The sequence below is a fragment of the Tursiops truncatus genome, chromosome Y (assembly GCF_011762595.2).
Source record: "Tursiops truncatus isolate mTurTru1 chromosome Y, mTurTru1.mat.Y, whole genome shotgun sequence".
In the NCBI taxonomy this organism is placed as follows: domain Eukaryota; kingdom Metazoa; phylum Chordata; class Mammalia; order Artiodactyla; family Delphinidae; genus Tursiops; species Tursiops truncatus.
In genome coordinates, this window is record NC_133428.1 from 214,026 (window position 1) to 239,402 (window position 25,377).

Below are 25,377 nucleotides of genomic sequence, written 5' to 3' on the forward strand. Positions count from 1 at the left end.
TGCGTCCCTTTCTCTCTCCAATCCCTGTTGCTCAGCGCACCTGCCGCTCATGGCCTCATTATTAAGAATATATAAAACAGACACTTGATACTTATTTCAGGAGTAGCACCGTAGCTGCTATTAACTTGTGTACATTTCTTTATGCACTGTAACCCCCTAAATTAGACTGTACAGGACAGCACCTCAGAGGCTCTCCCCGCACAGAGTCCCTCTGCTCTTACTCTCTGAAGGACATGAACAAACGCCCTTTGCAGTCAGCCTTCCCTTCTCCCTCTAACTTGTTTTCTCTCTCACTGCCCTCCGTTCCCCTACGCACTCCTGCCAGAACAGAACCACCCACCCCTGTGCTAACCAATGACTCTATCCCCCCGAGTCTCTGCCGCCCTGTGGACGGTCTTAATCTCTAAGCTTTTATCACTCATTTTCCGGCAAGGGGTAGACTAGAAAAATCTGAGGTCAATGGATGGAGCAGGACCGAGTGGGTTCTTGGCCGGACTCCCCATCGCATGGGCTCATCCCTATATACTCTGGGCCACAATGGCTTCTCTCTCATAAGAATTCTTCCTAGGTGACAGCCCCGTCCACCTGGCTCCTACCATCTCTTCCATTCGTGTCTCCACCAGCTGATGGGACAGGACACTGGACTGAGAGCCATTTGTTATCCTCCTGGTATCTTCACAAGGTCTAGTGCAGGACTACGCCCGCCGCGGTAGTAATAAAATAACACCCGCCAGCCATTACACGGTATACACTCTCTCAGTCAGGCATTGCTCCAAGGATTTCCTCCTAATTCCGTAACCCTCTGCAGTCATTCCCTCGTTCTCTTTTCTCCCTTTTACGGATCAGGTCCTGAGATCTCCCAAGGGTAACTGACAGACCCCAGTCACTAGCTCCAAACTCAGGCAGTAGGACACCAATCGCAGCCCACCACACAACTCCACCTAGAAACTTCTACAGAGTGTTCCACCAGAGCACAGCTTTGACTGTGACCAGGGCTCCTGACAAATACATCTCAGTGACTGATGGAGCAGCTGTGGGAGAAAAGTCAAGCTTTTGGTGTATGTCTTAGTCCGTTACAGCTGCTATAACTAAACACCACACACTGGGTGGTGTCAGCAGCAGACATTTATTTCTCACAGTTCCGGAGGCTGAAGTCCAAGATCAAGGTACTGGCAAATTCAGTGTCTGGTGAGAACCCACTTCCTGGTCCACAGATGACTGTCTTTTCCCTGTAACCTCACAAGGTGGAAGGAGCAAGAGCGCTCCATGCGGCCTCTTAGAAGGGCACCAATCCCATTCACAAGGGCCCCATCCCCATGACCTAATCACCTCCTAAAGTCTCTGCCTCCAAATATCACACTGGGGATTATACTTCAGCATATGTATTTGTGTGTCTGTGTGTGTGTGTGTGTGTGTGTGTGCGCGTGTGTGTGTGTGTTCGGAAGGGAAATACAAAATTCAGTCTACAGAAGTATTATTTCATTCATCTGCTCACCCACTCATTTATTCCCTCAAGTAACACAGGGCCATAAAAATGCTACTTTTTTTTGAATTTTATTTTATTGATTTTTTAATACAGCAGGTTCTTATTAGTTATCCATTTTATACATATTAGTGTATCCATGTCAGTCCCAATCTCCTAATTAATCACACCACCACCCCTGCCACTTTCCCCCCTTGAGGTCCATACATTTGTTCTCTACATCTGTGTCTCTATTTCTGCCAGGCAAACCGGTTCATCTGTACCATTTTCTAGGTTCCACATATATGTGTTAATAATACAGGATATTTGTTAGCAATGCTACTTAAGTCACATGAAACACAGCAGATTCTGACTACCTTACCACCTTTAATCAACCTGGGCACTTTGCTCCATTATCTCCATCTTCAGAGCAGCTGTTCAGAGTTGGTGTTTCTGTTTTACACATGAGAAGGACACATGCTGGAGAAATAAGATAACCTGTCCAAGGTCCATACATGTGATGAGAGGCTGAACTAGAATTTCAACTCTAGACTATGTGACTCCAAGGTTCACCTTTTTAACCTTACTTACTCTAAGACCCACGGGCACAGGAACCAAAATTCTTCAATTCTCCAGGTGGATGCCAAGTCCATTCCTAGCTGGACCACCAGCAGCCACAGATACAGTGCAGGCAACTTGAAAAGAACTGGGTGCAAACCCACTTCTGAGCCAAGACTTGAATACGTCCTTGGTTGCTCTCTTTATCTGGGTTGGGTGTATAGTTTGGTTGCATAACTTTCTTATCTCTCCCCGTGATACTGCTCTTCCAAGTAGATTCCATTTCTAGAACATGTTGATGACGATACTCAGTGAAGGACGGCTGAAAGAAGGGGATGGAGCACTGAAGACGAATGTGTGTGTGTGTGTGTGTGTGTGTGTGAGTCTGAGGCTTCTGCAAAGAGGAGGGCTGAAAGCCATCTGCTAGAAGGAATGTCCCCCCACTAAAGCAAAATGATGACTAAGGAGGATAAAGCTCTATAAGGGAACCATGACCTTGAACACTTGGGTCCGCTATTGGAGATGACAGTAAATCATAACTGGAAGCTAGGTTATCTTCAAACCCTTGCTGTAATGTTCCATGTCACTGCTGAAGAGAGTCCTCCTATCTGTTTAAATTTACATTAGCTGCATTTCTTTGGACAGATCTATGTGTGGCCTCCAAATCAATGGTTGCTTTCAGTCCATTTGTTTTTGAGACTTTCTTCTTGATTTCTGGCCAACCAGATTTCATCAAGGCAAATGGGAGGGCCAGGCAGACTAAGTGTCAGGAGTCCTGGGTTCCGTCCTCGCTCAGCCACACAGGACCTGAGGGTCTGGGCCAGGCCACTTCACTGGGCTGGGCCTCCGTTTCCTCTACTACCACGCGGGGCTAAGGAGTACCTCAAGGAGCTGAAGGGAGAATCAGAGGCAAGAGCAGCAGGAACACAGAGACTTTTTCTAGTTTAAATTTATTTTTAATCGAAGTCTAGCTGATTTACAATGCTGTGTTAATTTGTGCTGTACAGCAAAGTGGTTCCGTTATACATACACACACTCTTTTTCATATTCTCTCCCATTATGGTTTATCACAAGATTTTTAAAAAAAATTTTATTGATAGTTGACTTACAATGCTGTGTTAGTTTCTTCTGTGCAGCAAAGTGACTCAGTTATGCATGTATATATTCCTTTCCATCGTGACCTGTCGCGGAACATTACATGGAGCTCCCTGTGCTCTACCTTGTTGCTTACCCATTCCACATGTACTCGTTTGCGTCTCCTAACCCCAACTCCCACTCAATCCCCTCCCCACCCTCCCCCTTGGCAACCCCAAGTCTGTTCTCTATGTCTGTGAGTCTGTTTGTTGTGTAGATGGGTTCCTTTGTGTCGCATTTTAGATTCCACATAGAAGTGATATCGTGTGGTATTTGTCTTTCTCTGTCTGACTCACTTCATTTAGTATAATCAACTCCAGGTCCATCCATGTTGCTGCAAACGGCATTACTTCATTCTTTTTTATGGCTGGGTAGTAAGTAACCCATCGTATACATGCACCACATCTTCTTTAGCCCATTCATCTGTCGATGGACATTTACATGGTTTCCACAGATGCTTTTTTTTTTTTTTTTTTTTTGCGGTACGCGGGTCTCTCACTGTTGTGGCCTCTCCCGTTGTGGAGCACAGGCTCCGGACGCGCAGGCTCGGCGGCCATGGCTCACGGGCCCAGCCGCTCCGCGGCACGTGGGATCTTCCCGGACCGGGCCACGAACCCGTGTCCCCCGCATCGGCAGGCGGACTCTGAACCACTGCACCACCAGGGAAGCCCCCGCAGATGCTTTTTAATCTAGATAGAAGACCATGAACTAGTGGAAACATCCCTTTTCCATGTTGCCTTGTCCATGCAATGAGGACAACTGATGTCGTTAGGGTACTTCCCGGTTCTGGAATTCATTCACCGTGGAACAGGGGGACGTCCTCAGCCTCTGTCAGGGAGGCCTGCTTGAGCACTTCCTCTTAGGTCATGGTTACTGCCCTGTGCCAAGGTGCCGTGTAATGCGCCACCTTGGAAGACCGGCATCTCCAGGAAGGATGCCCCTGTGTTGGGGGTGGCCAGCCTCCATATGCCACCAGCAGCGCACCACCCCTCCCAACGAGGCTCCAGGGCTAATGAGCATATTCGTTTTCAGTCTGCCAGTGCTATGACTTGTGTGCCTTACGCCTCCTCAGCTGTCCCCCAGCTTTCAGTGCATCCCTTCTTCTCCCCAACAAGACACTGGGAGGAACAGAGAACCGGATGTCAGTGACAGAGGTGGAAATGCTCAGAGCTGCTCAATGGCAGGTGTGGAAGTTGGTAAACAGGGGCAGAATGCAGAGCTGGGTGGCACCTTGATGAAAGATTCCTGGGACGGCTCAGTGTGCGCGTCCTTGCTGTCCACTGCGCGGGCGGCCTGGAGCGGTCACTGAAGCCCACAGACTTGCCTCCTGCTAAGCAAGAGGCATCCCCGATGAATCTCTCCTCAGGAAGGTTTCTCAGCTGTGGCATGACTGACATTTGGGCCAAACCATTCTTCGTTGGGCCGGGGAGCTGGAAGGGGCTGTCCTGTGCACTGTAGATGTTTAGTCCTGTGCACTGTAGATGTTTAGCGGCATCCGGGGCGCTGTCCTGTGCACTGTAGATGTTTAGCAGCATCCCTGGTCTCTACAAACCATCCTTCGCTGGGCCGGGGAGCTGGAAGGGGCTGTCCTGTGCACTGTAGATGTTTAGTCCTGTGCACTGCAGATGTTTAGCAGCATCCCTGGGCTCTACACGGTAGATTTTTTTTTTTTGGCTGCACCGTGCTGTATGCAGGATCTTAGTTCCCCAACCAGGGGACGGAACCTGCAGCCACGGAGGTGAAAGTGCCGATTCCTGACCATTGGACCGCCAGGGAAGTCCCTCTACACACTAGATGCTAGTAGCAAGCCTCCCCTCGGCCATGACAACCAAAAAGGTCTACAGATGTTGCCTAACTCACCCTAACCATGGCAGACAACCAATGGCCCAGAGGAAGCACACCCCCCAAAAGGACACAATCCACAGGTCTCGTCTACTCACACTTCTGCTGCGTTTATAAACACCGCGGGTGGACTGCTGCCGTCGAAAAGTGCGTGACAGAATTCAGATAACACACGGTAACGGCGGCTAACCAGACGAAGTGAAGATACTTCCGAGGAGAAAAAAGGGTATCATCATGAGAAACTGGGAAAGGTTCAACACAAGCACTACGTTTTTTATAAAGCACAGTAAGACCTTCAAGAGTAACTAATCTGAAAAGATACCTGCACCCCGGTGTTCACTGCAGCACTATTCACAACAGCCAAGGCATGGAAGCAACCTAACTGTCCATCAGTAGATGAATGGATAAAGAAGATGCAGTGTGGACACAATGAGACACACTACTCAGCCATAAAAACTGAAATGATGCCATTGGTAGCAACATGGATGGCCCTAGAGATGATCACACTAAGGAAGTAAATCAGACAGAGACAAACACCATATGATATCACTTGTGTGTGGAATCTAAAAAAACAGTACAAATGAACCTATTTACAAAACAGAAAGAGACTCACAGACAGAGAAAACAAACTTATGGCTACCAAAGGGGAAGATGGGGAGGGCTAAATTAGGAGTATGGGACTAACAGATACACACTACTATACATCACATAGATAACCAACAAGGATTTGCTGTAGAGCACAGGGAACTATAGTCAATATCTTGTAATAAATTATAATGGAATCGAATTTTTAAAAAGAATATAGATATATACATATCTACGTAGATATATATACATCTCTCTACACATATCAAATCACTTTGCTGTATACCTGAAACGAACACAATATTGTAAATCAACTATACGTCAATAAAAACAGTAAATTAAAAAAAAAAGATCTGGAAGAGTAAAATCCTCCCCATTTAGGGTGAAAGGTGCTACCATCTCATGAGAGAGGAAAACAGCAGGTGAGGGAAGGTGCTTCATCCAACTAGGCAATAGAAACAGATTTAAAACAAACTGAGTACATGCTTTGTTTAATGCAAAACCACTAAGCCATACCTCTTTCAGAAATGGCTTCCCAAACCATTCGAGTCGTGCAGTGAACCATCCTGCCCCATTAACGCTGGCCTGATTCATCAGCAAAACCTGCTAAATGATCACTCACGGCCCTTAGACACACTGCTTATTCGGCAGAGAAAAGCAGACACGGAATACTTAGGCAGCTGTGCCGTTGGTTCTGCATCTTCAGCTGGAACAAATACCAAGGGCACCGATTTGAGGCACTAAAACGCAGAATCTTTATAAAGTACTTAATGGACTTTATACTTGGAATACTGACAGCTGTCCAAGGCCAATGGGCACGATACGAAAATTACTTAGATCAGGGATAGGCAAGCTGAGGCCCACGCTGCCTGTGCCTAGAAATAAAGTTTGACTGGAACACAGCCACGCACGTGAGTTGAGTTGATAGATGGCCTACGGCTCCTTTCAGACTATGACGGCAGAGCTGAGTAGCTACAACAGAGCTAGTACGGCCGACAAAGCCAAAGATATTTACCATCTACTCCTTTATAGGAAAAGCGTGCCAACTTGATTACTGTATATATACATATAGATAGACAGATACACACACACACACACACACACACACGTAGATATATGTATGTATACATATAGACACACACACACACACGTAGATATATGCATGTATACATATATGTGTACACACACACGGACCACACAAAAGCAGATGTCATGGCCTCCCATATGTGCTCGTTCATTTCTTTCTGCTGCGGACTGAATGTCTGTCTCCCCCAGATTCATATGTTGACACCCACCCTCCTAAGGTGATGGTATTAGGTGGCGGGGCCTCGGGAGGCGGTGAGGTCATGAGGGCAGAGTCCTCAGGAATGGGATTGGCCCTTATATCAACACGAGCAGAAACTCCCACAGTTATCTCTGTAGGAGTAAATATAACTTTCTTCCCAGAGCACTTTGCGGGGCTGTCAGGGGGTCCCACCGAACCTGCCGGCACCCAGGACTTCTCAGCCTCCAGACGGCGAGGAACAAGCGTGTGTGTTTATGTGCCACTCAGTCTGCAGTGCTTTGTTACAGCGGCCCAAAGGCACTAAGACTCTCCTCCTGCTCTGTCTGATTGACAGTGGCAACGACGGCAGCAGCCTAGCAACGACATTTACTCCGCGCTTCCTTTGTGTCCGGCAGCAGCATTCAGGCTTTCCAGGTGCTATGTGATGGGACACAGAACTACCACAGTAACCTGGCTGATGCCCCACAAGGAACCTAGGACTTACTCTCCTTCTCAAAAGCAGTGAGGAGCGTGCAGGCCTGGGAATAGCCCTCGAGGCCTCTGATTCCCTGTGTTGTTTTTTTTTTTTTTTTTAATTTTATTTATTTATTTATTTTTGGCTGTGTTGGGTCTTCGTTTCTGTGCGAGGGCTTTCTCTAGTTGTGGTGAGCGGGGGCCACTCTTCATCGCGGTGCGTGGGCCTCTCACTGTCGCGGCCTCTCTTGCTGCGGAGCACAGGCTCCAGACGCGCAGGCTCAGTAATTGTGGCTCACGGGCCCAGTTGCTCCGCGGCATGTGGGATCCTCCCAGACCAGGGCTCGAACCCGTGTCCCCTGCACAGGCAGGCAGACTCTCAACCGCTGCGCCGCCTGTTTTGAGCCCGGCCTTATCTCACTGCTTCTCCAGGCTGCTTCTGCTAGAAGCACACACCTGCCTTCCTGCAGGATGGCTCTGCTTGTACTCTGCTCTCTTGGTCCAGAACAGTGGTTCGTGCTTTTCAAGCGAGGGCCATTCATCTGCCAGAGGAAGGTGCTGGGCAGTATCTGGAAACATCTTTGCTCATCGCCAGGGGCTGTGTATGTGTGTGCTGTCGGCTAGTAGGTAGAGACCAGGAGGCTGCTAAACACCTACCATGCACAGGACAGCTCTCCAAGCCAAAGAGTGATCCAGCCTCGAAGCCAGTGGGGTCAGGCTGAGCGACCCTGCCGCTCAATTCCCTCTCCCTTACTGCTGAGACCTCCCGGTCCCCAGGCCTGCGGCCGCGCATCCCTGCTCTTTGTCCTCGCGCTAGGGGACGGCCGCTCTCTGCTCCCAGCTCCCGCGGCAGCCTCCCCGTTCCTCCATCTTGCCGTGGTGCAGTGCGCAGCACCCTCTTTATCCCCATTTGTCTCCTAGCTCCTGAGAAGGCTGACGACGCTCCCTGAGGGCAGGAAGCCCATCGGGATTCATCTGGTAACACAGAGCGCCTTCCTCAGTACAGCAGCTGGGGCTGCAGATGGACTGGTAGAACGGCTCAGAGACACCGGGGAAGCTGATGTAGACGAAGGGGGGTGAGAAACTGAATAAAACTGAGTCCTCATTGTTTTCAGAATGAAAGACTAGGAAGAAGTACAAGAATGAAGGATTTAGGTGCAACGGCATAACAGAGGGAAAACAGCTTTTATTTTTTTATAACATCTTTATTGGAGTATAATTGCTTTACAACAGTGTGTTAATTTCTGCTGTATAACAAAGTGAATCAGCTATACATATACATATGTCCCCGTATCTCCTCCCTCTTGCGTCTCCCTCCCACCCTCTCTATCCCACCCCTCTAGGTGGCCACAAAGCAATGAGCTGATCTCCCTGTGCTATGCGGCTGCTTCCCACTAGCTATCTATTTTACCTTTGGTAGTGTATATATGTCCATGCCACTCTCTCACTTCGTCCCAGCTTACCCTTCCCCAGCCCTGTGCCCTCAAGTCCATTCTCTACGTCTGCGTCTTTATTCCTGCCCTGCCCCTGGGTTCTTCAGAACCATGTTTTTTTTCTAGATTCCATATATACGTGTTAGCATACGGTATTTGTATTTCTCTTTCTGACTTACTTCACTCTGTATGACACTCTCTAGGCCCATCCACCTCACTACAAATAACTCAGTTTCGGGAAAGCAGCTTTTAGATGAAGATGTCATACAAGCAACAGTCTTAAAACACCAAAAAGGGCTCTTGGCCATATGTCTATTCCAGAATTAAAAACCCATCACGTTATTTGAGAATAATAATAGTTAATCATAAAAGTAATGATATTAAGTGCTTATTATGTGTATCAGCCCTTTTCATGAATTAGGTTAGCGAGTTGCCAACAACCTATGATTCAGTCTTAATAAATCCCTATTACAGATGGGGAAATTGAGTCACAGAGCAGTTAAAAGTGATTTCCCCGAGGGCACACAGCTAGCAAGTGGCCATCTGATCTCTGAGTCCATTCTCTTAACCCACACACTAGACACTACTAAAAGTTGTTTAGAAACCTCTGAATGATTCAAAATGGTATCCTTTTTAAAAAGAGGAAGAAAATCATCTCTTCAGTTAATACCATTTATATTTCAAATTTCAACGAAATAAGTTGCAAACAAGGCCTACGTTGCAGAAACTAGACAGAATGCTTTCAAGGTTAAAGAGGCAAACAAAGATGAAGTGTATGAAAAAACTATATTGGGAACAAGAGACAGCAAAGTCAGATGCAGTGGTGCAGGAGTTTGCTACTGTTTCTTTACGCGGGCCTCTCACTGTTGCGGCCTCTCCCGTTGCGGAGCACAGGCTCCGGACGCGCAGGCTCAGCGGCCATGGCTCACGGGCCCAGCCGCTCCGTGGCATGTGGGATCTTCCCGGACGGGGGCACGAACCCGTGTGCCCTGCATCGGCAGGCGGACTCTCAACCACTGTGTCACCAGGGAAGCCCTGGTACTGTTTCTTTCTGTTCACAGAGAGAACACACTTCACCCATGTGCTCCGAGGCCCGGGCCTGCCCTCACTTGCTTCCCTGGCTTCCTTTTCTGACCAACAAACAGGTGGAATTAGGCGATCTCCGAGGTCCCTTTCAATTCTAAAATTCTAGGCAGAGGAAAAATGACCTTATCGTCCCAATCAAACCCACGGGATTTTAATTTATGGAGGTGAGTGATGACACGGAGAGATGAAGGCCACGGAAAGAAGAAGCCATTCCTTACAACTCCAGTGGGAAGCGGCCACGCCAGGCCACCAGGGCCACAAGAAACCTTATCACATGCAGAGACCAGCCGCCAAGAAACAGAGAGAGGAACCAGGACCACGGCTTTATGAACATAACGGAGGGTGGGGAGCTTGGTGGGGGTGCCCCCTACTGGTCAGGAAGTGAAAGCACACATGTGAGAGTCTGTGCATGGGGGGACTGTACTACGATTTCCACATGCCTGCAAAAGCCACCTCGAGAGAGAGAGGTCAATGGCTCTGGCCGTCGCTCCAGCCCTAAGATTAATGACCACCAAGCAGCCACTGGTCAACACACTCATCCAGTCCAACTGGCCACCGGGATTTGACAATGGGGTCGTTCTGAAAACGAAACCGTGGACTGCTAAGGAATACGTAGCACTTCCTTACTTCTGTAACATCCCTGGACACGGCGCAGTCAGCACAGCTTCTCCTCTGCCAGTACTTCCCGGATCACAAAGTTTTCTCTAACAGCACTGCAGCTGCCTGCAAAGCGGCCCGCCTTCCTCTTGGGGGGCGAGGAAGGTGGGGGGACCGGGTGACTCAGGTGTGCGGGTGGGGACAGTACCGATAAAAATAAAGACGGGAGAGAGGCTGAGGGTGGTCCAGAGCGAGCTGGACCAAATAAATCAAACAGAGGAACACAGACACAGACACAGACACAGACACAGACACAGACACACACACACACACACACACGCACAGACACGCACACATGCACACACACGGAGTGAGAAGATGTAAACAGAAAAGGCGGGAGAATAAGAAATCATACCCTCATCTCTGGGGGCCGATGTATTATCAGTTCACTTCTTCTTTTTGGAAGTGATGGATTCGTCTCACCAGAGGATTACGTTTTCTGCCCGGGAAGCAATTTATAACCGTAAACTCTAGCTTTACCCATGGTAAAAAGCGCAAACATATGCTGAGAGTTCTTTTTGATTTTTCAGTCTACATCACTATACATGTTCATGACAACTCTACACTTCAATGTGTTTATCTCAAAAAAAAAAAAAAAAAAATCCCCGAGACCCAGCTCTCCCACACTGTCCCAATTCTCCAGTATCTTGCTGGAGAAAAAACCGAGAGCAGGGAGGTGGCTTTCTGAGCCGCAGACCTGTTCTCACCGACCTGCCGTAACGTGGAATTCAGTGTAAAATGGGACTGCTTGGATGGCACCCAGAAGAAATACCAGGAGGACCTCGTTAAAAACAGGGTTTCACTTCTAACATCTGGCCTGGACCCCAGGGGTGGCGGCGGAGAGCAGCCTGGGCTGCTGGCTGTTGCAGACCTCGCACCCCTGCCAAGACTTGTAACATCCGCTAAACCTGGGAGGCCTCCAGAAGGAGAGAGCACGAGTCAGGTTGTAAACCAAGGGTGCTACTTCCTCCTGGGGCCACAGCTGGCCGGGGGGAGGGGGGCGGCAGCTCCGCGAGGGGCGCCGGGGAGGCAGCCGCCTGCCCCCACAAGCTCACCCAGACCTCAGCTCCCGCTTCCGGCCGCCGCTCGGAGAAGCCTCGCTCGGAGCCCGCCCCTTCTGGCACCGTGGCCGCAACGGCTTTGAACCCTCGTGAACCCTGCTATTCGTTGACTGGGAAAGTCGAGCACGACTGCCAAACCGGAGATTTACAACGGACAGCACGGTTAAAAACTACAATTAACATAGGACTTGGGGGGAAAACAGAGAAACCAAGTTGGAGGAGAGAGGGAATAAGTCAAGCATTATATGCTCGACACAAGTGCTGTTCTCACACGGGGGATTTCCTCCAGTCCGCTTGCCCTACGCAAAGTAATTTTTACGTGTAACTCTTGGGGTCCTAGAATTCTGCACCCGTGTTCTTTCTAACCTAACACAATATGAGCATTTCCCCCGGCTGCTAATTGGTGTCAACAGTCACCATTTTGGTTGAGTCTCTGTTTTCACTGCGAGTCATCCCTGACTTACACACACGGCCTCCAGATTTACTTTCAAAGACTAATCAGTGGCTTCCCACCGGACAGCCTGGCCTTCCTGTGCTGCTGACCCAGCGTCCCAGTACTTCCTTCCTTCCCCTCCCGTCCCGTATCCTTTGTTCCCCTCGCCAAGATGGTTCCTCCTCCATAAACACGCGGGGCTTTGCTGAGCCTCCCGGCACGAACTCTGGCTCTTGGTTTTGGTTGAAATGCTCTCGTTCCTCCTTTGCCTGAAGAGTTCTAGCTCAAGTGCCTCCTGCTCTCTGCACCCTCCCCTGTGGTCCTCTGCGAACTCCTCCAACCTCACTTTTATCAGCCTCTGTGTCACACGCCTCTTTAATTAATCTGTGACACTCTCTAGGTGGGGAGGAAAAGACTTCCCCCTCCCATCTGTCCTTCCAACCCCAGCACCTAGGGCAGTGCCACCACTCAACAGACAAGCCAGCGAGAGACAGGTAGAGACCTGCAAACCACGACAACTGCTTTATTCGTGCATATCAAGGATTCCCGGATGGCATCCCTACCTCTGACAGTACCTAAAACAATTTTACGTAGCACAAGGCCAGATCTTTTAAAGTCAAAGTTATTTACTTTAATGTGCCTCATGCAAGTACAATTAATAGATGTATTTGAAAATTCAGGATAAAGTAACTGCTTCAATTTAAGGAAAAATGTTAATAAATATTAACAAAATACTTTTAGGTAGACGCAAAAATGATGTAGACAGTACAAGAGAACTGAGGATGGGAAATACATGTGTAGACAGAGGAGGGCAACAGAAGTGTCCAAAGGACAGGGAAGTAATCAATACTCACTATACACACATGGGGGCAGTGGGGGCGTCCAGGTTCCCTGGATGGGAAGAAACTCCTACATTCCATTAGTAGGCTTGGACAGGAGTCTGCAAACTATATCCTCTGAGCCAAATCTGTTCCCTTGCCTGTTTTTGCAAATAAAGTTTTACTGAAACACTGCTACTCTCATGTGTCTATGTATTTTTTTTTTTTTTTTTTTTTTGCGGTACGAGGGCCTCTCACTGTTGCGGCCTCTCCCGTTGTGGAGCACAGGCTCCGGACGCGCAGGCTCAGTGGCCATGGCTCACGGGCCCAGCCACTCCGCAGCATGTGGGATCCTCCCGGACCGGAGCACGAACCCGTGTCCCCTGCATCAGCAGGCGGACTCCCAGCCACTGCGCCACCAGGGAAGCCCATGTCTATGTATTTTTGGTGGCTGCTTTCGCACTACAAAGACAGAAATGACTGGTTGTGACAGAGATGAAAATACTATCTTTTACAGAAAGATTTCTCCAACTAATCCAGGGGAGAGACCTAAACTAGGTGATGGGAGCAACAGGTGCTTAGGAAAGCAGTTTCTGATCCCTCAACTTGTTTTATGAGGCCACTATAACACTAAGATCCAAACATGATGAGGAAATCCAAAAAGGAACACCACAGCCTAACTTCTCTTGGTAAAATACACTCAAATATTCCAGACACAGAACAAACGGAATTCAGTGGTATATATGAAGAGGACAAAATGTCCGGGCCAAGTGGGGTTTATTCCAGGAATGCAGGCTTTAATGCCGAAAGATAAATCAACAATTTCACCACATTAAGAGTCAACAAAGGGCTTCCCTGGTGGCGCAGTGGTTAAGAATCCACCTGCCAATGCAGGGGACACGGGTTCGAGCCCTGGTCCAGGAAGTTCCCTCATGCCGCGGAACAATGAAGCCCGTGCGCCACAACTACTGAGCCTGTGCTCTAGAGCCCGCGTGCCACAACTACTGAAGCCCGCGTGCCTAGAGCCCATGCTCCGCAACAAGAAAAGCAACCGCGACGAGAAGCCCGCGCACCACAACCAAGAGTAGCCCCCGCTCGCCGTAACTAGAGAAAGCCCGCGCGCAGCAACAAAGACCCAAGGCAGCCAAAAATAAATAAATTAAAGAAAAAAAAAAGAGTCCAGAAAAATCACTTAAGTGTAAGCTTCCAGAGCTAGATGGCCTGTTGTGAATCCTAGCTCTACGACTTCCTGGCAGTGTGACCTGGGCAAGTGGCTACCTTCTCAACGCCTTGGGTTTCTCATCTGTCAATGATAGCGGCAGCTGCACCTCCTTCTTAGGGGTAATGGTTTTATCGGTCAAGTACTTAGAATCATGCCTGGCACACAGCACGTGCTCGACAAGTGGGCGCCACTGTCACTAAGGCAAAGCAGTGACAATGGGGAAAGAGGTGGCACTGACAAGATACGGGGAGTGCCCAGCTGATGGAGACAGTAGGAAAGATATTACGGAGAAGGAATATTTGAACAGGATTCTGATGTTTTCATATTAAGCCGCGACACGATTATGGGACAGAGGAAGTTTTTCTTTGCCGGGGAGGGACAGTGGTCAGGAAATGGCAATGGTATTAAGTGTGGAATGATGTTAAAGAATGCTTGGGAGATACACAGCCAAAACAGCAGTATGGAAGGCAACAGAGCGGCTGGAGGTAGATTACAAGACTGGGGGATCAGAGGGGTTAGGGATGGACCCCCCACACTGGGGAATCAGAGAGGTTAGGGATGGACCCCTAGACTGGGGGTGAGTAGAGAGGCTAGGGATGGACCCCCAGACTGGGGGATCAGAGAGGTTAGGGATGGACACCTAGACTGGGGGTGAGTAGAGAGGCTAGAATGGACACCTAGACTTGCAGAAGGAACAGCACACTGGCCACATAGACATGGGAGGCAAAGAAAAGGATGTCACCTTGGGGACAATGGCATTTAAGAAGTGGGTGGTGGAGACATCAGTAGAGCAACATATAGAAACTTGGGAGAAAAGGACAGTGTTGTGTCTGACAGTCCAGATGACTGGCTCTTCAGTCTGGAAGGAAGAAAGGGAACTGAAATTGGCAGGAAATAAAATACATCAAAGCCGGACACTTTTAAAGTCACATTAGAATTTCAGAGCAGGCGGATCTTAAATGTAATGGTGTATGAACTTTGGAAACAGGCACCTTCGTAAGTGGTTATTTCGTCTTAGCTAAAAAAAGGAAACAGGAACCATCTTAGGTTTTTTCATATCATCACTAACGTTTAAAGTAGGAAACTACGGTATAATAAGACTTAAGGGCATCTTCGACAGCATCTAACCTCTCTCTGATGGCAATACCAAGGGAAATTGCTTGGCTATATTGAGCAAGACACATACTTAAACAACTGTAACTTATAAATACTCAACTGATTTTCAAGTGGTTTTTATTCTAATTGCTTCCCCCACCGCCCCCCCCCGACAAATTAATGAGCACAAGAATGGCAAGTCTTGAATCTGAGCTTTCACACACATACAAATGAGAGCAGTAAGCTTAGAAAAGATTGCACAACCAAAACTGCACGGGAAATGGGATGATTGTGAACATCTGGGACATAAAAAGGCAACTTCTCCACGGTTCCGTTTTGCTACTCTAAGCGGTTATCATCAAACCCAAAGAGCAGTTTAGGAAAACACTCTTTCTGAACGAAGTGGAGCTCGCTGGCAACTAGCACTACAAGAGGGTCTGTGATGAGACGATTCTCATAGTACAGGTTCTTCCCGACGCCCGTGCACAGCGTAAGGGGAGGCTCAGCCCCTCTGCAGACTGTGCTCTGCAAAGGGAACGTGGGCAGGCCTCGCTGGAGGAGGCGTGTGCATTAGTGATGCCACAAAGCTCTCCTGGGGGTGCTTTACTCTTTTCTACATAAGAGGCGTGGGCATCATATTCTCCAGCTACTTATCCACCCCTACATTTTTTAAAGTGATTTTTTAAAGTGAGGTAAACACATACTCACAAATGTGTAAGTGACGGATATGCAACCACAACCTGGACTGGACTGGGGCAGGATGGACACAGCCAGGGCCTGTCCAGGTTCTCCTTCTGTCCCCCTCAGCAGGTGCTGCAGGCCCACATGACTGCCCTCTGATATAAACCTGGACACCAAAGCTTGGGTGGTTAGCAACACTGCGCGTGTCATCGTACATGCTACTGGGAGAATGAGGTACCATCAGGTCGCTCCGCCAGGAGAGGACACCTGCAAAGCTGTGCCCGGTTCTCCTGGACTGGACCCCGTGCACCTCTTCCCTTGGCCGATTGTAATCTGTATCTTTTTTTTTGGGGGGGGGGCGGGTGTATTAATTTTTTAAAATAAATTATTTTATTTTATTTTTATTTATTTTTGGCTGCGTTGGGTCTTTGTTGCTGCGCGCGGGCTTTCTCCAGTTGCGGCGAGCAGGGACTACTCTTTGTTGATGTGCGCGGGCTTCTCATTGCGGTGGCTTCTTTTGTTGTGGAGCACGGGCTCTAGGCACGCAGGCTCTAGTAGCCGTGGCACATGGACTCAGTAGTTGTGGCACGTGGGCTCAGGAGTTGTGGCGCACAGGCTTAGTGGCTCCGCGGCATGCGGGATCTTCCCGGACCAGGGCTTGAACCCGTGTCCCCTGCATTGGCAGGCGGATTCTTAACCACCGCGCCACCAGGGAAGCCCCTTGATAAAATTTTAATGGAGAAAAGTTGAAGCTATCAATTCAAAATAAAGGGCACTATCAGATGTTGCATAAACAAGACATTTGAACAAACAAAATATAAACCAAATTATACTACAATTAAGAGGAACATAACAGAAATGGAGACACATAGGATTGACTTTGATTGAGCTGTATCTTTTCTCCCCAGCCTTCCTGAGGTATAACTGACGTATGCCAATGTGTACATTGTGATGCTCTGACACACGGATATACACTGTGGAAGGGTTACACAACAGGCTACTCAACACAGGCATGGCCTCACACAATTAATCTGTGTCTACTTCAGGGAGAGCACCATGCAGTATATTATAACCTGGATCTTGTGCTGTAACCCACTGAGTGTGACAGTTGCTAAATTCTGTGAATCCTTCTAGCGAACCATTGAGCCTGAGGGCGCTCCAGGGGGCGCAGCCCACAAACCACCAGAAAGGCGCTGCTTCTATCTCCTGGCAGACATGAGCACATGAGACATCACTGCTTTACAGGATTTTATTTTATTTCTATTTATTTTTTTATTTTGGTCGGGCGGCTTGTGGGATCTTAGTTCCCCGACCAGGGATCGAACCCGGGCCGCGGCAGTGAAAGCACCTAGTCCTAACCGCTGGACCGCCAGGGAACTCCCTCACATGATTTTAAAGGTCCTTTCGTCCTCTACTCACATGGACAAACTGTTCAGGTCTTCCTGATTTATTATTTAATGAAACTAATATTTTCCTTTATGATTTCTAAAGCAAAGGCTACCATTACCTCAGAGAAATGCCTGTTTTTACCGTTTCATAAAGATTCTCTTTCTAAACAGGGACAACATTAGCAATGGAGAAGAGCCACTGCAGTCAAAAATATTTTTAGAGCCTCAGCTGAACAATAAGCCCTGAACTTGCGTTTAAATTAAGATAGTTGAACCATTAAAATGACTTCCCGAATCCGGGGAAACGTGTCTTGCATAAGAAGTCATTCCACGGTCCTAGGAAACACGGCGGAGCCTACCGGGTGATGTGTCAGCTGCTGGGATTACAGAGGGCAATGCCGCTTAATCATTTTTGGAGATGCAATTATTCAAAAATATTAAGAGGAACACCCTTTTCCTGGTTATCTAAACTCCTCACTGGGAGTCCAAAGCACCCCCCCAAACCGAAAACAAAACCCAGACTGAAGACTGCTACTCCCGATTATTTTATTATCTGCTAGAGAATGGTGCTGGCAGACTTCCCTCTTCCTCGAGTGGAAAAATACCCTGGAAAAATTTAATAAAAACAGGGACTGCATTATGCTCACTCTTAAAGTCTACTTGAGTTCTGCAGCAGAAGGAATCAAAATGTAGCCCAAGAAGATGATAGAGTGAGAAAATGAGAATCCCATTACAACTCCACTTTCCAATAAAAACTAACTGGAAGAAGAAACATCCCACAGCTCAAGGATGTGTATCAGGGGTTCTCAACTGGAGATGATTCTGCCCTCCAGGGGACATTTGGCAAAGTGGAGACATTTTTGGCTGTAACACGGGAGGGTGGGGAAGCGTTGCTGTCATCCAGTGGGTGGAGACCAGGGATGCGGTTTAACAACCTACAATACCAGACAGCCGCACCAGCAAAGAACAACCCGCCCCAAATGTCAACAGTGCTGCGGCTGAGAAACCCTGGCTCTTTCCTGACTGCCAGGAGAGGCTGACAGTCTTTTGATACTGCACGCTCCTGTGGCCATTCAGAATATCTCCAGAGATTAAGACCCTCAACTCTGCCCACCTAATAGAATTCGTCAAGCTAAAGACCATGAGGGGATATTTAACAACCTCGTACAACACTGGAAAAGGGATGGGGAACACTGCATAGACTTTTATCCTCCCCGTAAAAATACAGCCCGTCCAGTACCTATGGTCCCAATCAAATGCAGAATTGCTTCTCACGACAATTACCCAGGAGGAGACGGCCAGGTGAGCACGGCACCGAGTTTGCTGAGTTCCCAAGGAAGCAAAAACTTGTGCTATGTACACATGACCACTGCCGTTCACCTTCAGATGACCTTTCTTTATTTTTTCTGTTTCCAAAAGCCCCAGAAGGTGAGTGTGGCTATCCACTTCTTAGTTAATACAGCTATTAGTGGAATCCGAGTAAAACAGACACCCCATCAAAAACTAGGCCTAGGGGCGTCCCTGGTGGTGCAGTGGTTGAGAGTCCGCCTGCCGATGCAGGGGACGCGGGTTCGTGCCCCGGTCCGGGAAGATCCCACATGCCGCGGAGCGGCTGGGCCCGTGAGCCATGGCCACTGAGACTGCGTGTCCGGAGCCTGTGCGCCGCAAAGGGAGAGGCCACAACAGTGAGAGGCCCACGTACCGAAAACAACAACAACAACAACAACAAAACCCTAGGCCTGCACAATGGCTAATGACCTGCAAATTCTAATTAAAATTTCTCGGCCTCGGTTGTATTACTGACCTCTCTCTCTCTCTCACACACACACACACACAGCTCTGCAGACCATGGAAGTGCAAAATTATCACTCCTGTTTAATTTTTTTGTTTAATAATTTCAAGATTATCATGGACTGACGGGAAGTTGTGAAAACAGTGGAGTCCTGTGTGCCTTTCAGCCAGCCTCCCCCAATGGTGACATCTCATCTCACCCTAGGACAATATCAAAACCGAGAAGTTACATCCAACCGACTGGTCACCTGACTGCAAACCTTCTCCAGGTTTCGCCATTTCTGACCTGTGCGTGTGCGCACGCGCATCACCTACGCACGTAGCGTGTAAGATTTTATCCCATGTGTCCATGTGTGATCATCTCTGCGGTCAAGACGCAGAGCTCTTTCATCAGCATGAAAGAACTCCCCCACAGCAGCCCTGTGCAGGTGGCCCAGCCACCCGACGCCCGGCAGTCATCTCTGCAGGCTTGCCCTTTTCAGAGCGCTCTACAAAAGGAACCGCACAGTCTGCGGCCTTTGACGATGGCTTGTGGTTTCCAGCACATCTCCTTGGAGACTCACCCAGGCTGTGTCATGTATCGATAATTCGTTCCCACTTACTGCTGAGTGGGACTCTGGGATATGGACCTGTCACAATCTGCTGAGCCAATCACAGACATTTGGGAAATCTCCAGTGTACTGCTATTGCAAAACATGCTGTTTTCAGCATTATTTTTAAAAAATAACCAGATTTTTGTAGGATACCAACCTAGCTTAAAAATGACGCTACGTGTGCCAAGGACTCACCCCAAACGCTGTATGGTTCTATTAAGAAGCCTTTCAGTGTTAATAATGTTACTGTGGAATTTAAGTGGTTTCTTATCTTCCTTTTGAGACATATTTTCCAAACTCTGAAATACGCTATACAGAAAACTTACCTATAATGCTGTGATTTACTTAAAAGTTGTGGTTAAAATATACATGACACAAATGCACCGTGTTACCTATTTGAAGTGTCCAGCTCAGTGGCGTGAAACACATTCATACTGTTGTGCAACCATCCTCACCGTCCACCTCCAGAATCTGTTCATCTTCCCAAGCGGAGACTCCATCCCCTTCCCACACGAACTCCCCCTTCCCTCCTTCACCTGCCGGCACCCACCTTTCCGTCTGTGTGGACGTGACTCCTCCAGGGACCTCGTGTGAGTGGAAGCGCGCAGGATCTGCCTTTTGTCCTGGCTTACTTCACTGAGTGCAGGGCGCTCAAGGTCCATCCCCGTGGGAGCACGGGTCCGAGTTGCCTTGCTTCGTAAGGCCGGGTAACATCCCACTGAATGGAGGAACCACACTGTGCTTCCCTCTCCTCCGTCATGGACACTGGGTTGCTTCCACTGTGATTTTTTTTTTTTTTTTTTTGGGCTGTGTTGGGTCTTCGTTTCTGTGTGAGGGCTTTCTCCAGTTGCGGTGAGTGGGGACCACTCTTCATCGTGGTGCGCAGGCCTCTCACTGTCGTGGCCTCTCCCGTTGCAGAGCACGGGCTCCAGACACGCAGGCTCAGCAGTTGTGGCTCACGGGCTCCAGACGCGCAGGCTCAGCAGTTGTGGCTCACGGGCCTAGTCGCTCCGCGGCACGTGGGATCCTCCCAGACCAAGGCTCGAACCCGTGTCCCCTGAATCGGCAGGCAGATTCCCAACCACTGTGCCACCAGGGAAGCCCCCACTGTGATTTTTTTTTTTTTTTTTTTTTTTGCGGTATGCGGGCCTCTCACTGCTGTGGCCTCTCCCGTTGCGGAGCACAGGCTCCGGACGCGCAGGCTCAGCGGCCATGGCTCACAGGCCCAGCCGCTCCGCGGCATGTGGGATCCTCCCGGACCGGGGCACGAACCTGCGTCCCCTGCATCGGCAGGCGGACTCCCAACCCCTGCGCCACCAAGGAAGCCCCAGACTTTTACTTTTGAAAACCACTGATGTTCCTCTCAGAATAAGGCATCTACGGCGATGCTAATATAGGCAAAACATATGTGTAATAGATTGGCCTCTCGACCACGCATCATGACAGATCAGAAAGTAAATTCCAGCGTATGAGGAGTTTTCAATCCTACTGGGAAGTCTTTAAATCTCTACAATGAAGAAAGAAGTTCACCATCCTGCTGATTTGTGATATATGATAAATGAATTTCTACCATCTATCATAATGATAAGCTCCTCTTACCGTCTAAAATGTTAAAAAAAACAGCCACTGGGGACACGCAGCCAGGTAACACACCCGCACCTGGCAAAACGTTAGGGAAACAACTTCTCACTTGTGTTCCTTGTTCACTGTTACGGTTACCACCACAGTCGTCAAGTGGTTTTGATTAAGCCTGTCTGTTCTTCCTGGTGTGCAAATGTCAGTCACAAAACTCACAGTAGAGAAACACTTCCCCAAGTTTCAATGACATTAATACCTTGGGTGTGTAGTCAAATCAACGCATGGAAACTTTTAGCATCTGCCCTACCTGGGGCCCTGCCGGTCGGAATCCTGCTATCTACCTGGAAGCCGGCCCAGACGGACATATGTCCTGCCCACACGCTCGGTCTTACCCACTGGAGGGCTGGCCACGCTGCAGAGTTCCCTAGTTTCCCGCAGAAAGGTGCCTGCTTAAGGAGGAGCCGGTGTGCACGGGCGGACGTTCTCTCACTCAGCAGATCTGGGGAAACCGTGACCCCGGTACAGGCTCACGAAGGCTAATTTTAAACCCTGAGAGGAAGCGTAAAACTTCATCAGTATCCTGTAGATATACCTGCGGGGGACAGTGTCCTTTTCCTTACTTCCCAACATGTCCTGCGCCCCAGGCACCAATGAGCTCTACAACTCGAATCAAACCTATAAAACCACGGATGGCTGTGAAGTGCCTCGCTGCCGAGTGGGACAGAAGAGGATGTGGTGGCTTCTGATAAACTAAACCCACACTTGCCACTCGGCCAAGCAATCCCACTCCCAGATACCAACCCAAGAGAAATGAAAGCCCACATACAACAAAAGCCTGTACGCAAACGTTTGTGGCAGCCTTGGCTGTAATCGTCAAAACCTGGGGACAACTCAAATGTTCTCACACAGGACAAAGGACTAACCGCCCTGCATCCCTAAAATGGAATATGATGTAGCAATAAAGAAGGAACTACTGATGTACGCACCAGTGTGAACGAACGTCAAACGCACCGAGAGAGGCCAGACCGTCAAGGCTCCCTGCTGGAAGATTCCACTCCTAAAACATTCTCGCAGAGGCAAAACTACAGGGACAGGAAGCAGAGAGGTGCTTGCCAGGGGCTGCAGTGGGGGGAAGGGCACAGGGGACTTTTTGGGGTGATGGAGCTGTTCCGTATCTTGATTGTGCTGGTGGTTACACAACTGTAAACGTTTGGCAAACACTGCAAATCTGTACTCCAAAAAGGATGAATTTTATGGCATGAAAATTATACCTTACATTAAAAAAAAAAGAGAGAAAGAAAAAGAAAAAGATGGTACAGGTGAGGGTGGGGAGGGGAGAAGCAGCCACATCTAACAAGGAAAGGTCATGTCTGTCTTCTCCAAGGCTGCCAACTGAGATGAATGAGAAAAAGGTCTTGTCATCGTTTAACGTCATGGAGAATCTGGCCCCAAACCCCCAGACCTTCTCTCCTTTCCAGAATTAATGGTGACATTGACCCAGCTCCATATGAGACCATCTTGCCCTCCGTCCGTCATGGAGCTGGTCCTGTGCACACGACATAACAAAGACACTCGAGCTTGTTTGTGACGGATCTCCAAACCCATTCATTGAGCTCCTTCACCAGAGCCTTGGCAACTCCTGGCAGGTAACCCCCCTGGTTGTGTAAAGAGCTACCTGCCACCAACGCTAGCGTCCACTGGGTCCCTGCCCCACTGGATCTGGGAGAACAAATTTCCTTTATAATTTAGATTTGAGGATGAGGCCCCAGAGGAAGTATTTAATATGCCTACAGAGACTCCCTCATCGGATGTCCTCACTTCTCATACCGACGCCGGGCTCCGCCACTGTATTCACGAAGAGCAGCGGGGAGGAACTCACGGTCCGCCCGGCGTTTGGAGGGGCTGCTCGCAGAAGCCCAGGCAGGCTGGCAGGCATGCACACTGAAAGAGCATGGAGAACACCGAGCAGCTCAGAGAGGCTGTGCCTCCTTAAACAGGTTGTTCATTGTTCGAACCTGGAGTTGTTTTACAGAGACAGCCCTGTGTCAGCACAAGACAAGAACCCGTCTCCAGGATGACCTTGGAACCAAGAATCCTCAGTCTGTGGAACTCAGAGAACAGAAACGTTGCCACCAGAGCCCTTCGTGAAGCGAGAGACCCTTCCGTAAGGAAAACCTGGCTTCCAGCAGCGCGAGGAGCTTGTACGGGCTGACAGGAGACTAGCCCGTCAGCTTCCAAGTTCAAAACTCCCCCAGCCCTTTGAGTTTTGCCCCAAACCCTGGATCAGGGAAACAGATGTGAGTCCTGGCAGGTTGACCTCGCAAAAGACCTCCTTCTTCTCTCAAAAGCTGGTGACACAGTACTGGCTTATATGCGTGCTGGGCAGTGAGCCTTTGCTCGGATCGTGAAGGGAACTTACGGGCTGCGTGGCAAAGACGCTCTGCCACAATCTGCTTCTTAAAAATCGCCCAGATGGCAGATCTGACCACACGACTGACCCCTGTAAGGCAGAGGCCAACGGACTCCTAGCCCTCAAAACTGGACTACCGGTAACTCATGCAAAAACCAACTGAGCCACTCTGGTGCCAGAGCTGGTCAAAATCTCCTCCTAAAAAAAAAAAAAAAAAAAAAAAAAAAAAAAAAAAAATCTCCTCCTGCTGAGTTGAAAAGCCTTGCTTACTAACTAACCAGCTTCACGTATCAGGCTGCCATGAAGCGCACCTGTGAGATGTCACAAATCAATAGTGTTTAGGGAGTGCTTTCTACGGCACGGCCCTTGCTTCAGACAACGAACGGTGACAAGAAGCCTTGAAGGAAAAGGCTGTGGAATATATACACAGCTGGGTGAAGGTTAGGGAGGAGTCCCAGATGATACGGTCAGGGAAGAGTCCCAGATGATACGAACTCTGCCTCTTGAGGGCAGAAACACAAAACAAGCCCATGTTCAAGATTCTTTCCTGAGTTTGCAGAGATGAGATGTGGATTCGCAGAACACTTTCAGGAAAGTATCATTTCAATACCCTGCCTTCCTGCTATCTGGGGGGATGAATGTTCTGTCGGTTATCTTACTTGCAGCCGAAGGCATCCTACCTGATATGTGATACATTTAGTGCAGGACTGTCTGCATCGGCTCAGGCCGCAGGACCAGGAGTGCCCGTGGTTGCAGGGAACTTGTCCCTCGGGGCGGGGGCGGGGGGGGTGGTGGACCTCTGAGTCTATTCCTGGTTGTGAGGTGATGAGCAGATCTACCAGAGAACCAGGGGTCTGCCTCACCGCGGGGTCCTCACCACCTACCATCTCCGTCCTCCTCCACACCCACTTTCTTCTACACACAACCTGAGGATGAAGATTACTGAAGACGTCACAACAGAGAACTTTCAAGCTCTAGCAGAGAAGCCACGCTGGGAGGGGTTGAGGAATGAATCACTTGTCACAGTACAGGACTTAGTTAGCTTTAATGCATTTGACGGTGGTAAAGGAGAGAGAGCACAGATACTTAATCAAGAGACTGTTTTCTTTCTTTTTCTTTTTTTTAAATTAGAAAGGAGACATTGACAGGCCAAGGAGAAGGTGCTCCTGGCACTTGGTGGGTGCTCAATAAACATGCGCTTAACCAAAGCTTGGGATTTGAGATAAACATGTACAACCACCCCCAAATGAACACTTCCACCTTAGGCATTTCTTCTGTGGGGCACGCCCTCGTGGGCTACTCGAGTCAGTCGTCAGAGGAACACAGAGTCCTCTCTTAACTCCTCACTCAACCTATGGCACTTTCTCTAGGGAGTCTGACAAATCAGGACAGCAGTTCAGCAGACGTTACATGCAATCAGCGTTGATGAAATTCTATACATTGCTGTCTCCCAAGTCTCCCTCTCAGTTGCCTGGTTACAGAAACTTTATCAACAAATGTGAGACAAATGTAAACAGACACCAAAAAAGGAAGTTTCGCCTTTCTGGGGGAGGAATGGAGATTTCTGTGTTTACTCAAAGAGGTCCACAACGCTCTTGCCCCACGGCCCGGGAGAAACCTTTCTCTGGGTTACACGAAAGCTTTCTTTCGCACCCTTGATTCACCCTGCTGTGCGCAGACGGAGGCGGGAATTGTAGCCTGTCATTGGTTCACACATTGTGACTGTGCTTTTACCTTCATCCTATCTTTGGGAGGAGGTGTTTCTAAAAGGAAAGAATCCCAAATGCAATGCTGGAAATCTACAGGGAGACA

At 48.9% G+C, this 25,377-nt stretch overlaps 1 protein-coding gene and 1 long non-coding RNA gene across 18 annotated transcripts in view; both read right to left on the minus strand.

Annotated features, from left to right (window-relative positions):
- Positions 1-23,801, minus strand: LOC141277698 (uncharacterized). Its single transcript, XR_012329445.1, has 2 exons — positions 10,851-23,801; positions 1-9,803 (listed from the first exon to the last, which is right to left on the minus strand). It is a non-coding gene; the product is annotated as an uncharacterized lncRNA (long non-coding RNA).
- Positions 1-25,377, minus strand: part of LOC101330847 (transducin beta like 1 X-linked) — a 225,313-nt gene that overhangs the window by 26,484 nt on the left and 173,452 nt on the right. The gene's annotated exons all lie outside the window — the stretch shown is intronic.